Raw genomic sequence first — 13,050 nt, 5'->3', positions numbered from 1 at the left:
TATCAGTTTTATATGTTTCTCTTTCACTGGTTAGCTTTCTAGTGTCCTTAGAAGTACCCTCTTCTGCACTGGTTGCAGTTACTACTTCTTTTGCTTCTTCTTCTTCTTCTAGATCCCAATAATTAGGTGCACTCATATCTATGTGAAACTTCGGAATTTCTTTGGCCTTCTTCTTATGTCTCCTTCTTCTTCTTATATCAGATCAGCTTGTTTACCTAGGTCATCTAGAACATCTTTTGCGTGAGCACACCAAGTGGTTAGATAGTTTCCTATCTGGTATACTTGGTCCATGTCATTTGGATTCTGTGAATTCTGTTCTAGTAATGGGGCACAGTCAGCTCTTGTTGGTGGTTGTCTGGTATTAGATGAAGAAGTACTAAACTTTGTTTTAGGTGGCCACTTTCCTCCTTTTACAAATCTATGGTTTGCAAACTGAAATTCCTCTACAGGTGGAGTAGTATTGACATATGTTCTAAACATTTTATTTACAGCAAAGAACAGTTTTTCTTCTGGTATATACAACTGGTTTGTGGACAGCGGTGTATTGGTGGAAGAACTAGCTTCTTGAGGTAAAGGAATATGACGATAAAAAGATCTTCTTCCACTGACAGGAGGTTGTTCATTTTCTGAGATTGCTGGTAACACATGTTTTTCTGGCATAACTATTGGTCGTGGTATTCTTGGTCTGTTTGGGATTATTCTAACACAACCATCTGACACAGACATTCTTTTGAGCATACTATTTGAACTATCTGCAGCTGCCAGAGACTTATATTGGATATACCAGTCATTAGGCAAAGCTTCTTTGTCATAATGAACACCTTCTACTTGTGCATTGCTTACTCCTACAGCAACACAATCTTTTAACACTGGCTATCTCAATTTAGGATGTATAGTATTTGTTAACTAGAAAGAGGTTTGGACTATCATAGACAAATATTCACTATCTTCAACCATTTCTAGACCTTGTACTCCAATCAAGGCTTTCCAACAATCTTTGAGGTGGATATCAGACAAACTAATGGCATAGTCTGGATAGATAGTGCCATGTTGACATCCCGAGGATAGGTTTCCAAGTATGGTTCCAATTCGGGCATGTTCATATAAATTGTGCCTGGTATCGAAAAGCTCAGCTATGCAGGGAGTATTAAGGCCATGACGGAATAATGGCGCTAGTCCAATTCTAATTCCCCCAAATTGCAAATAGAAGAATCTTTTTCAGCAACATATTTTCTAAAATTTCTAATTTCATCTTCAGAAAACAAATTTAGACCTACAATTTGTACAGATGGACCTTTTATTCTTATTTCTAGTTCAACTTCTTTGAGATCTACCTTTCTGGACAATTTGAACAACATCGATACTAGATAAATTTCTTTAGAACTCAACACGAGAGGATTCCAGCTTTTAGGGTCTTCTAACTTTTCATGTTCTACCAAATCAGATTCAAGAGATCTACTATCTACTTCAGATATAGACCGTTTGTCAATGTTTGAAAAGGATCTCAAGAAATTGGCCATGTTGAACTCTTACAATCTATTCCAGAGATTGACTGAAGTAGCTTTTATCTACTCAGCACTTGCAAAACAATATGCTTTTCAAAGGCTACCTGGCTAACTTCAGGATCTGTCTATAGAATGTATTACGTCCAAGGAATGGGGTAAGGCTCTGATACCAAAGAAATCAATGAGAGACTAATAATTAAGACGAGCAGACAATATTATAAAGTTTGGGTGCATTCGTGTGTATTTGGACCCAGCCAAGATACAAGTCATTCGAGATTGGCCAACCCCAACCACTTTAACAGATCTCTGCATATTTCTGGGTGTTGTCAATTTCTACCGCAGGTTTGTGTTGGGGTTCTCTCATATCACTTGGCCTCTAAGTCAAGTCACCAAGGGCAGAGTGAAAGTTTTTTTTTTTTTTGTCCCAAAACCTAACAAAAGGCATTTTCCGAATTGAAGCATTACCTCTATTCTGCACTAGTGGTCACATTACCAGACCTACAACAACCAATTGAGATTGATACATATGCCTCCAAATATGCTATTGGTGCAGTTATTACTCAATAGGGAAATCCAGTGGCTTACCACAGTGAGACACTTTCAGACACAGTCCGAAAGTATCCCACTTACGATAAAGAAATGTATTCCATTGTGTAGGCCTACCATCAATGGAAGCATTACATTATGGGGAAGGAAACAATCATCCACAAAGACCACCGACCCTTGTAGTTCATACAGACTCAAGGGAAGTTGCATAATGATCACCATCAGAAATGGTCCACATACCTGCTACATTTCCATTTTAACATTAAGTACAAGAAAGGAAGCACCAATAATGTTGCAGACTACCTCAGTCGGCCATCGGTCATGGCACGTATCACTATGCTCGACTCCTATGGGAAAGAGACTTCGAGGTGGTCGCATCTTTATAAGAGTGATCCAGAATTCGGTAGCACATACCAGACACTCCTGGAAGGTAAGAAAGTTCTGAATTTTCACCTCCATGATGCACTATTATGCCACCTTGGACACATCTATGTTCCTCCAAGCGAGCATGCAAATATGATGTGGGAGGCGCACTACAGTCGGGTCGCTAGACATTTCTGAGTAGAGAAAACAGTGGTAGTACTACAGAAGTATTTTTACTGGATGAAACTTTGTTAGGATGTTTGGAATTACATTATATCCTACACTACCACAGTCATTGCCATACCAACCATCAAGAAGAAAGGCCTATATACTCCTCTACCTACTGCTAGTTTACCTTCAAAATCCATCTCCATGGATTACATGTCGAGCCTTCCTTCTACTAAGCAATACAATGATTGCGTTTTCATGGTCATCCATATATTCTCTAAGATGGCCATCATGGCGGTCTGCAAGAAGAGTATAACACTAGAGGCCATTGCTAAGATTTTCTTTGAGCGAGTGTGGGTACACTTTGGGATCCCATAGTCCATTATCTCATATCGGGACACAATTTTCCTGAGTGCCTTTTGGTCAAGTCTCTGGTCGATGTTGGATACCAAACTTACTAAGTCCATGACGTTCCACCCCCAAACTGATGGCCAAATAGAGGTCATCATCAGGATGATCATACACATTCTACACATGTACAACTCAAAGCATCCATGAAAATGGGATGAAATCCTCCCCTATGTCCAACACAACTACAACAGAGCTCTCCATAGCTCAACGGGCTATATCCCCTTTCAGGTAGGGTTGGGATTTTAGCCATTATGTCCCGTTGATGTAGCCATACCATTTGTAGCTACTTAAGTAGATTCAACTCAAGTCCAGTCTGAAGCCGACAGGGCTAACAACTTCATTGAGAACATTAAACACATCCACCAACAAGTCCATGATATATTGGATAGAGCCAATGCTAAGTACAAGAAACACCATGATCAACATTGAGTGTCACACAAGTTCCAAGTGGGTGACAAAGTTTGACTACAATTGTAGAAGGAGCGCCTCGTTGGACTCCACCGCAAGATTCATCCACTTTTGTATGGGTCATACAACATCACCAAGGATATAGGGGACAATGCCTTCGATCTTAACATCCCACCATTCCTTGGTCTACACCTAGTGTTCAATTTAGACCGCCTTTAGCCATACTTTCCACCATTGCTAGACACATCCAACATTGCAGAACAACTCACACCAACAGAGATAAACCCAAACTGCATGGAATAAGACACAACTAATCCGATCATTGACACACAGATCAAGAACACTTGGTAGTAGAGGATCCATCTATATCGAGTTGTCAAAGCAGACCAACTCCTTCACGAGGGCAAGTGGTTCACCAGGGACCAGGTTCAATAAAAATTTCCTCACCTCATGGAGGCTCTACACGCAATGGGGACCATTTCTTCCTAAGGAGAGAGGACTGATCCAGGTGGATATTGGTGGCCACTCGCCTATTCCATCTAGACCTCTAGTCGATTTCATCTGTTTCATTGTTTATTTCATCATTTCCTATTTTTAGCAGTTTTTCGGGTCCTGAATTTCAAAAGGAGTTTTTACCCCACAAATCTTGTAGTACTAAGAGAGACCTTTCCAACAAGGTATCATGCACACCAAACAGAGATAATATGACCAAGTTATGACCCTAAGAAGTTGGTTTCCCAACTAACCCCAACGGGGCCCACAAACTCTTGGTGTTCCATCTCCTGGGGCTAGGGTTTTGTTTGTTTATGGTTTTCCCTTGTTTTTCAATAATAAATATGCCCTTAACACAGTTTAGAGGCATGTAACCGTCACATCTCTTCTCAGAGATAAGCTACCATCGCCCAAGCTAGTTTAATTCCATTCTTTTTGTAAGCATATTTCTATATTGTCATATTAATGAAATGTAGTGCTATTTCTGCTGCATCTCTATATTTATGGATATATCTGTAATTTGGTTCATTCCTATTTAAGTTCAGATCAAATAGATATATATGGAGAGAGAGAGTGTATGTGAACTGATATAAAGAGATAAAGAAGGAGAGACAGAGGGAGCTAGAGATATAGATGGAGGGGGAAGAGGGCAGAAGAGAAAGACAAATAAAGGGAGAGAGAGAGAGAGAGTGACATGTGTTTAGAGGGTTGAGATAGAAATACAAATAAGGATAGATGAAGGGAGGTATAGATATAGATGGTGGGGGGGAGCGGGAAGAAGATAAATATAGAGAAAGGGAGGGAGAGGGAAGAAGAGAAAGATAGAGAAAGGGAGGGAGAGGTGGAGAGAGAGATTCAAGGAAGAGAGGGAAGGGGAGAGAGAGGACATAGGGAGGGAGATAGACATAGAATGGAAGGTGGAGAGAGAGGGAATAAGAAAGAGACACACATAGAAAAATACTGACATAGAAGTTAGATATAAAAAGTCGTGAATATTTTGATTTTTCACTAAAATATATGTGTTGATTTTAGTGTATTTGTTTATTTCTAATCCTATTTGATCACTTGCACTAGATGCATTGATTTTAGTGTATACGTTGATTTCTAATCCTATTTAATACCTTACACTAGATGTATTGATTTCAGTGTAGACGTTGATTTCTACTCCTATTTGATTGCTTGCACTAGATGCATTGGTTTCAATGTAGATATTGATTTCTATTCGTATTTGATCACTTGACCTAGATGCATTGGTTTTAGTGTAGATGCCAATTTCTAATCCTATTTAATACCTTATACTAGATGCATTGATTTCATTTTAGATGTCGATTTCTACTCCTATTTGATTGCTTGCACTAGATGCATTGGTTTTAGTGTAGATATTGATTTATAATCCTATATGATCGCTTGCACTAGATGCATTGATTTCAGTGTAGATGTCAATTCTAATACTATTTAATACCTTACACTAGATGCATTGATTTCAGTGTAGATGTTGATTTGTACTCCTATTTGATTTCTTGCACTGGATGCATTGGTTTCAATGTATATATTGATTTCTCATCCTATCTAATTTCTTGCACTAGATGCATTGATTTTAGTGTAGATATTGATTTCTAATCCTATTTGATTGTTTTCACTAGATGCATTGAGTTTAGTGTAGATGATGATTTCTAATCCTATTTAATACCTTACCCTAGATGCATTGATTTCAATGTAGATGTTGATTTCTATTCCTATTTGATTGCTTGCACTATACGCATTGGTTTCAATGTAGATATTGATTTCTAATCATATTTGATCGATTACACTAGATGCATTGATTTTAGTGTAGATGTCAATTTCTAATCCTTTTTAATACCTTATACTAGATTCATTGATTTCAGTGTAGATGTTGATTTCTACTCCTATTTGATTTCTTTCACTGGATGCATTGGTTTTAGTGTAGATATTGATTTATAATCCTATATGATCACTTTCACTAGATGCATTGATTTCAATGTAGATGCCGATTTCTAATCCTATTTAATACCTTACACTAGATGCATTGATTTTAGTGTAGATGTTGATTTCTATTCCTATTTGATTGCTTGCACTGGATGCATTAGTTTCAATGTAGATATTGATTTCTAATCCTATTTGATTGCTTTCACTAGATGCATTGATTTTAGTGTAGATGTTTATTTCTAATCCTATTTGATTGTTTGCACTAGATGCATTGATTTCAGTGTAGATGTTGATTTCTGATTTGATGCAACTAGATGTATGGTGTACATTAATTTCAAAGTAATTAGATTAATATGTGCATTGATTTCAGTGTAAGGAAATCTATGCCCCCTCCATATATATCTCTATCTCCCATTGTCTCTCCTTCTTTATCTCTTTATCTCACCCCCAAACATACAAACTCTCTCTCCATATCTATCTATCTATCTCTCTCTATCCTTCCCTCTTCCACTCCCTCTCTCTCTCTTTCCCTTCTCTCTCTCTCTAACACCTCTTTATCCATATCTATATCTCTTCCTCCCTTCACGTCTTTGCCTCTCTCTTCTTCCCTCTCTCCCCCTCATCTATATCTCTATCTCACCCCAAAACATATAAACTCTCTCTCAGTGTGCGCACATAAACATTATTCATGATGTGAATTGACTTCTTTGTTACAATAATTCAACCATAAATACAATACTTGAATTTTCATCCTAAATAAAATGTTCACTTACCTAAAATTTATTCTTCTTAAAATTGTAAACTACCTGTAATTGGCTACATTCTTATTATTCCCATTTTCCATCATTCAACATTGCATTCAAATGCGGTAATAGAAAATAACTAATAGGTGTGACAATAAGAAATGTAGAAGAAAATAGTTTCAGATTGATCGCAATGAAGATTGTTTGTAATTCACTATATTCTTGTTATTCAATTTTTCTATTGTTCAGCATTGTTACGTTGTCACTTTGCACTTAAAATTTTTATTTCATCATTTTTCATCATTCAAGTTATTAACAGTCTCTCTCATCTCAACAAATTGAGGTAGTTAAGCAAAGTTAAAGTTAAATTGACAAAATTAATATTAGAGATATTTAGCATATTTAAAATGATTAAAATAATTATATATTCAACAAATTTTGTATGAATGCACATGACTGAAACCAACCTAGATCCATCTTAACCATGAATCTATCAAGCGCCGAGAGGGATCAAATCTCTCGAGGTGAAAACCTTTCCTCAAGTTTTGCACTCAAAAAAGAGGTTTGCACCTCGAGAGATTTGATCCCTCTCAGCGCTTATAGATCGGGGGTAAAGATGGATCTAGGCTAGTTATAAGAATAATTGCAAAGTAATTAGTCTTTGGTTGAAGATTATGTATTGAATTTTTAAAGGCAATCTATAAAGTTGAGATTTAAAATTTGCAAATGAAAATAATTGATCTTTAAATATAACTTGTTATTATGTTTAGATAACTTTATAGCTTTCCATTTTTATTTTTTAAAATAAAAATAAGTAAATATTTTCATTTAAAAAATTAAGTAAAAAAATTAACATGCAAAATAACACAAATAAAAAATATTTATTAGTAAGTGCATTAGACAGAAATTAAAATAATAAAATAATTGAGCTGAGAGGGTCATTCCACAGCCTAATATGATGTGTAAGGGTGTCTGTCTGTCATCAAAGTTGAAATTTTTCTCATGTCACCAAAAAAAAAAATTTAAAAAAATCTAAAAATAAAAATATTTAAATAACTATACAACACAATTAAATAATATCGTCTCATAAAAAAAATTGCACGTGAAGAAATTGGATCCCTCTCGGATCATGTTAGATATGTATTTAAGATGGTGGAATATTTTATCTTTAAATTGTAAGATAATTAGAGAAATAAATGCAAAGTAATTAATCTTTAGTTTATGAGTATGTACCAAATTTTGAAAAGTAATTTATAAAGTTGATATTTAATAAGACTATAAATTATCATAATATAATTTAGGAAATAGCGTTAATATAAACATTTGAACACAATTTGATATTTCCTAGGTATAACTGTTTTACTGTAAACTCAATAAGTTTTTCAATAATTATTTACTACATTTCATGAAAGTTTTTAATTCTTAAAAAAGTTTTTACCTACACGGACTTGATCTATCTCGGTGCATGAATATTTTAAAGTAAAGATAATCTATAGTAATTCCTTCCTTAATATACTCACACTCAAATACATGAGTGTGCACAGGCAATTGAAATTTTAATCAACATCTTAATTGTACATCTATTTTGGGCTTTTGTATATCTATTTTGGGCTAATAAGACATTTTTAACTTTAAAAAAATCACCTTGAAGGACTTATAGCTTTCAATGAATAATAGATTTAGAGTTAAGTTGCTTATACAATGATTTCTTTTGTGTATATATGTGTGTCACGTGTCAATTCGTCTTGAGTATGAAATAGTTACACATTATATAAATTTGATATTTGATATTGAAATATATTTAAAAATGGTAGTTATCAAAATAATACTAAACATTGAAAGAATTACATATTTCTCTTAAATTGAAAATAAAAAACAATAAAATAATTTTTTTTTGACATTATATTTGTACATTTATTTTGGATTAATAAGACTTTTTTAACTTTAAAGAAAATTCCACCTTAAAGGACTTATAGCTTTCAACGTATAATAGATTTAGAGTTAAGATGGATATACAATGATTTCTTTTGTGTATATATATGTGTCACATGTCAATTCGTCTAGTTGATGTATTCGACCCTTTTCCTGTGAAGTGTCATAATAAACACTCCCAGCTTCTCGAAAAACCCCTCACTAAATAGATTATCCCAAGAGCTAGTTGCCAGAATATCTGCATAACTTTCCTTGTTGTCTTTGAAGGCCTCACATTCTAAAATGAAGTTCTTTTCTATTTCCACTTTTCCGGAAGAACAAAAAATACATACTCTTTCCTCCCACACTTATTTTGGCCTTTTCTAGTGCCCTGTTTCACAACGGAGTTGATGAGAATTATTCCTTAACTGAGAAATAAGAATTTTGTCTCTCCAAGAAATATTGGCCTCTATGTACGCTTTTTGTTGATGATTATGAGTGGGATTAAAAACTTCAATATAGTATTTTTTCTTTCTCCCTAGTTCCTTATCCCAAGTACACTTGTGGAACTTATCCATAACAAAATCTTTTATCTCTTTACTGTTTATGGGACACATGTTCAAGCAAATACCCCATCTACTAAACCATTTGTTATTTTTTTGCATCCAAGTCTTCTTTCTTTTGCACAATATGTCATTAAAGACAACCTTAGGCCATCTTCCCTCTTCCATTTGCTCAATTTTTTATAAATACCTTATGACTCGCACCATAGCAATTGCTTCAGTAGGAACAACTGTTAGAAAATTATATATTACAGAGCAATGGAACACATAAAATATTGTAGAAATATAAACACAGAAAATGCATAAAACAAGAGGGACACAGATATACGTGGTTCACCTAGTGCGGGCTACATCCACGGAGAAACAACCGGTCCTTCCTTTTATATTATCCAGCAAACTGAAGAGATACAACCTACAGTATATCTGCTGTAATTCCCTCTTCACTCTCAATATCCTATCTCTTCATTACTCAGAATACATATATACATAGATGCAATATAATTCCCTCATATGTAGCGAGGGGTTACCTTCAAGGGAAAAAAACCCTAAATTAAACATAACTTCTACCATCAGATATCCACCTAATGAATGACCCAAATTAACTACGAAATTACAACATTTTACAAGGCAAATTTACATCTATTTTTAGCTTCGGGGGCACCCCCCGATCCCCTCACCAAGGGGTAAGGAACTGCACTTTTAATTTTGATTTTTTTGTAATCAAACACTTCTGAATTTTCTAAATTTGTTTCTACTGCATGTCGTATGTACTGCTAGCCCACATTTCACAAACATAGAGAATCACTAGAATCACTAGAAGCCCCAAAAGAGTTTGAATGGTTTTCCAATCCCATAACTCTGCCTCTCTACACCTATTATGAAAAGGATAAAATGATTTCCACCACCCAAAGTTATTTTCTTTCTACAACAATCCCAGCTTAGATTTTGTTGAAGTTAATTATGAGGTATTTGTAATCCCCAACTTCTTCCAAAATGTTGCTTTCAAAGTATAGATTTTGTTGGTTATGTTTTCTTTTTTCAGAGAAAACCACTACTTTCATTTTGCTAATATTGACTTGCATCCCCATCCTTATACAAAAATTCTCAAGGGATAGTAACTGCTCTTGCAAACTAAGAGAAGATTTAGAAATCAAAATAAGGTCATCTGCATACAAAAGAAGCCTTATAACAAACTTTCCAAAATGGATACCATCACCCCCTTGCAAATTTAACCACTCTTGAAGCTTGTCGAGATATAAACAAAAAAGGGTAGGAGATAATGGACAACCTTGCTTGACCTCGATATCACTTCTAAAAATTTCAGAAATGCCTGATGAAGTTCTAATTTTGACTTTCACCTTTTCACACAGCCTATTCAGAGTTTCTTTCAAATGTTTAGGAACCCCAAGTTCCTCCATTCTATGCCAAAGATTATCCCGAGGAACTGTGTCAAACGCTTATCTGAAATCAACAAAGCAACAAAAAACTTCTTCCTTTTTATCCAAAACTTTTTCAATGATGTGCCTTAAAGTTTTACAATGATCAATTGTGGAATGTTTAGGTCTAAAACCTGCTTTCCCTTTAGCACGCTTATCTCTTTCTTCTACCCACTTGATGATTTTATTTTCTAGCATGCTTCCAAATAACTTTGCAAACAAGGGGTTTATCATTATGGTCCTATAATTGGATGGATTATTGACGTCACCACTCTTGAAAAGAGGTATTGCCAGACTAGTTGTCCAATCTGTGGGGAACCCCCGTTGTATGATGTTGTTGATTTTTTTTGTAATGTGAGGTGCAATAATTTTTTAGTCCCACTTTAGATACTCTGCTTGTAGTTCAGCTAAGTCTTTTATATTTCCAAAACCCAACTTCTTGATACCCATCTCTACCTCTTGCTCCATGAAGAGTTTAGTATTAGTGTTAACCAAGGGGGGAGGGTCAACCTTGGGATCTTTCTCATAGAGTTGTCTTTCATAGTCAAACCATTTAGAAGTTGTAATACTATTCTTAGTTTGCATCTTTCTTGGTTGAAACTCCTTCCAAAAGAATTTGGGATTATTTTTCCCAAGGAAGATTAGTTCTTCCCTCCTCGAACCATGAAATCAACCTTTTTCTTTCTTAATATTTGCTTGTAAGCTTTGAGATTTATGTTATCCTTGTTCGATTCCTTCCACAATCTCCTTTCCTTTTTGCATTCCTCGTCAAACCAAGCATTAACTGGAAATAAATTTGTTTTAGACTTCTTAATTTTTTCTCTTTTTTCACTCTACAAGTGCACTTTGAATTAAATGTGTTAATTCATGACTATGAAGGCGGTGAATTGGGATTTTCTCCTTCTCAAAGAGCCTCTCTAGCATCATTTTGAAGGTATTACAATTTTCTAGAGTCAAAAGAATTCGACCCTTTGGGAGACTTTGTTGAACACGCTGAGTTTTTGACTCTAATTGCTTCTTTCCAAACCAAGAGAAACTTAATTAAATTGGCTTGTGATCTGATTTTAAGTCCCAAAGTTGATCTCCAATAAAAAATTCCTCCATTTTCTCACACAAACCATGTGATAAAATTACATAATCTACTACACTTTCTCCATTTTAAGTATTGCAAGTGAAATTACCAGACTTTTCCCATCTAGTCAAGCCATTACAAATGAATAAATCGAAGGCCCCACATAGAGTAAGAAATTGTTCACCAAAGAGATTTCATCCCTTGTCCTCTGAATTTTTTTCCCACTAATGATTACTCTCCTTTGTAAGCCAAATAAGGTCACAATCTTCTTTACAACAAAGAATTATAGCTTGCTCACTTGTAGTCCTAGCATTGAAATCACCCACTATAAGGAATTCACCTATTGAGAGTGTGTTGAAATATCTTCTTTTAAGGTTGCAAAGGGATCTTTGTGGTCAAGACCTCTACTTTTGTATATTTTTTAAACTTGCGGTGGAAGATAGCATGCTCCAAGTCTGATGTGATTTCCATTTTTTGATATTTTAAACCAAATGATTTGTTTGTTTGAGTCTTCTTTTTCTAATTGAATGAGACGACCTTCTTTTTCCCTCGCTAACACCATGATACCTCCATGTTATTTTCCATTCTTTGTTTCCTTGTTCCACACTACCATCTTCTAGTATCCTTCAAACAAAGGTGTCTTGCACCCTTCATGCTCATGTGTTTCTATGAGGCAAATTATGTCTCTATCTTCCTGTTTTGGAGAATTTAGCATCTACGGATAAATACCAATTCATTAGACAAGTAGCTGTGCCTAGAACAATAGTTTAAAGTGTTTTAGACTTTCCCTATAAGCAATAGATAAGAAGAGAGGATTGAAGGCCTACCTATAGTTCCGCTTTCCTCTCGACTCCCTTGTATCGATTCCATTGCTCCTTCCCGTACTTAAACCGCTTGAAAAGTACCCTGCCAACACAACAAAAGATGAAAACCGATCAAAGCATACAATCCATTGAATATAAATGAAAGGAATCAGAAGCAATTCATACATATAAGCATTATGAAAGAACACAAATATGGAAAAAGGTTCAAACACTTTATTAGATAGAAGAAGGAATTACAACCATCATTGTCTGATTCAAAGTCATTCCTCCAGCTTGGATCCCATCCACATCACATCAAAAGCAAGACAAGCTTGTGACATCACATCATTTGCTCCAAAGTCAAGTCTCATGGCAGCATTATCTCCTTACAATTCAACATAGTCTAGCCAACCCTTGATCACTTAGATGAGTCGTCAATTTATAGGAGGATGAAGGAGGTTTTGTCACTAATGGTGACATTGAATGGCCTTCCATACTTAGAATTAGTTCCATGGAGGAAGGGATGAGAGGATAGGATGATCCTTAACTCATTCCTCATCCATTTTTGAGCTCATAGGAGTTGATAAGACAGGGAAACTTCTAGATGACTCCACAAGATAAGAATATTCCCAAACCCTATGTGAATTTCGCTCATTCTCACCCAGCGTAGATGAAAGGAAGC

This window comes from Pinus tabuliformis, chromosome 2_1 (genome assembly GCF_031772625.1).
Source record: "Pinus tabuliformis cultivar Carrire ecotype Pingquan chromosome 2_1, CPIR1, whole genome shotgun sequence".
Taxonomy (NCBI): Eukaryota; Viridiplantae; Streptophyta; class Pinopsida; order Pinales; family Pinaceae; genus Pinus; species Pinus tabuliformis.
The sequence above is the reverse complement of the archived record's forward strand: the minus strand, read 5'-3'. Positions refer to the sequence as shown.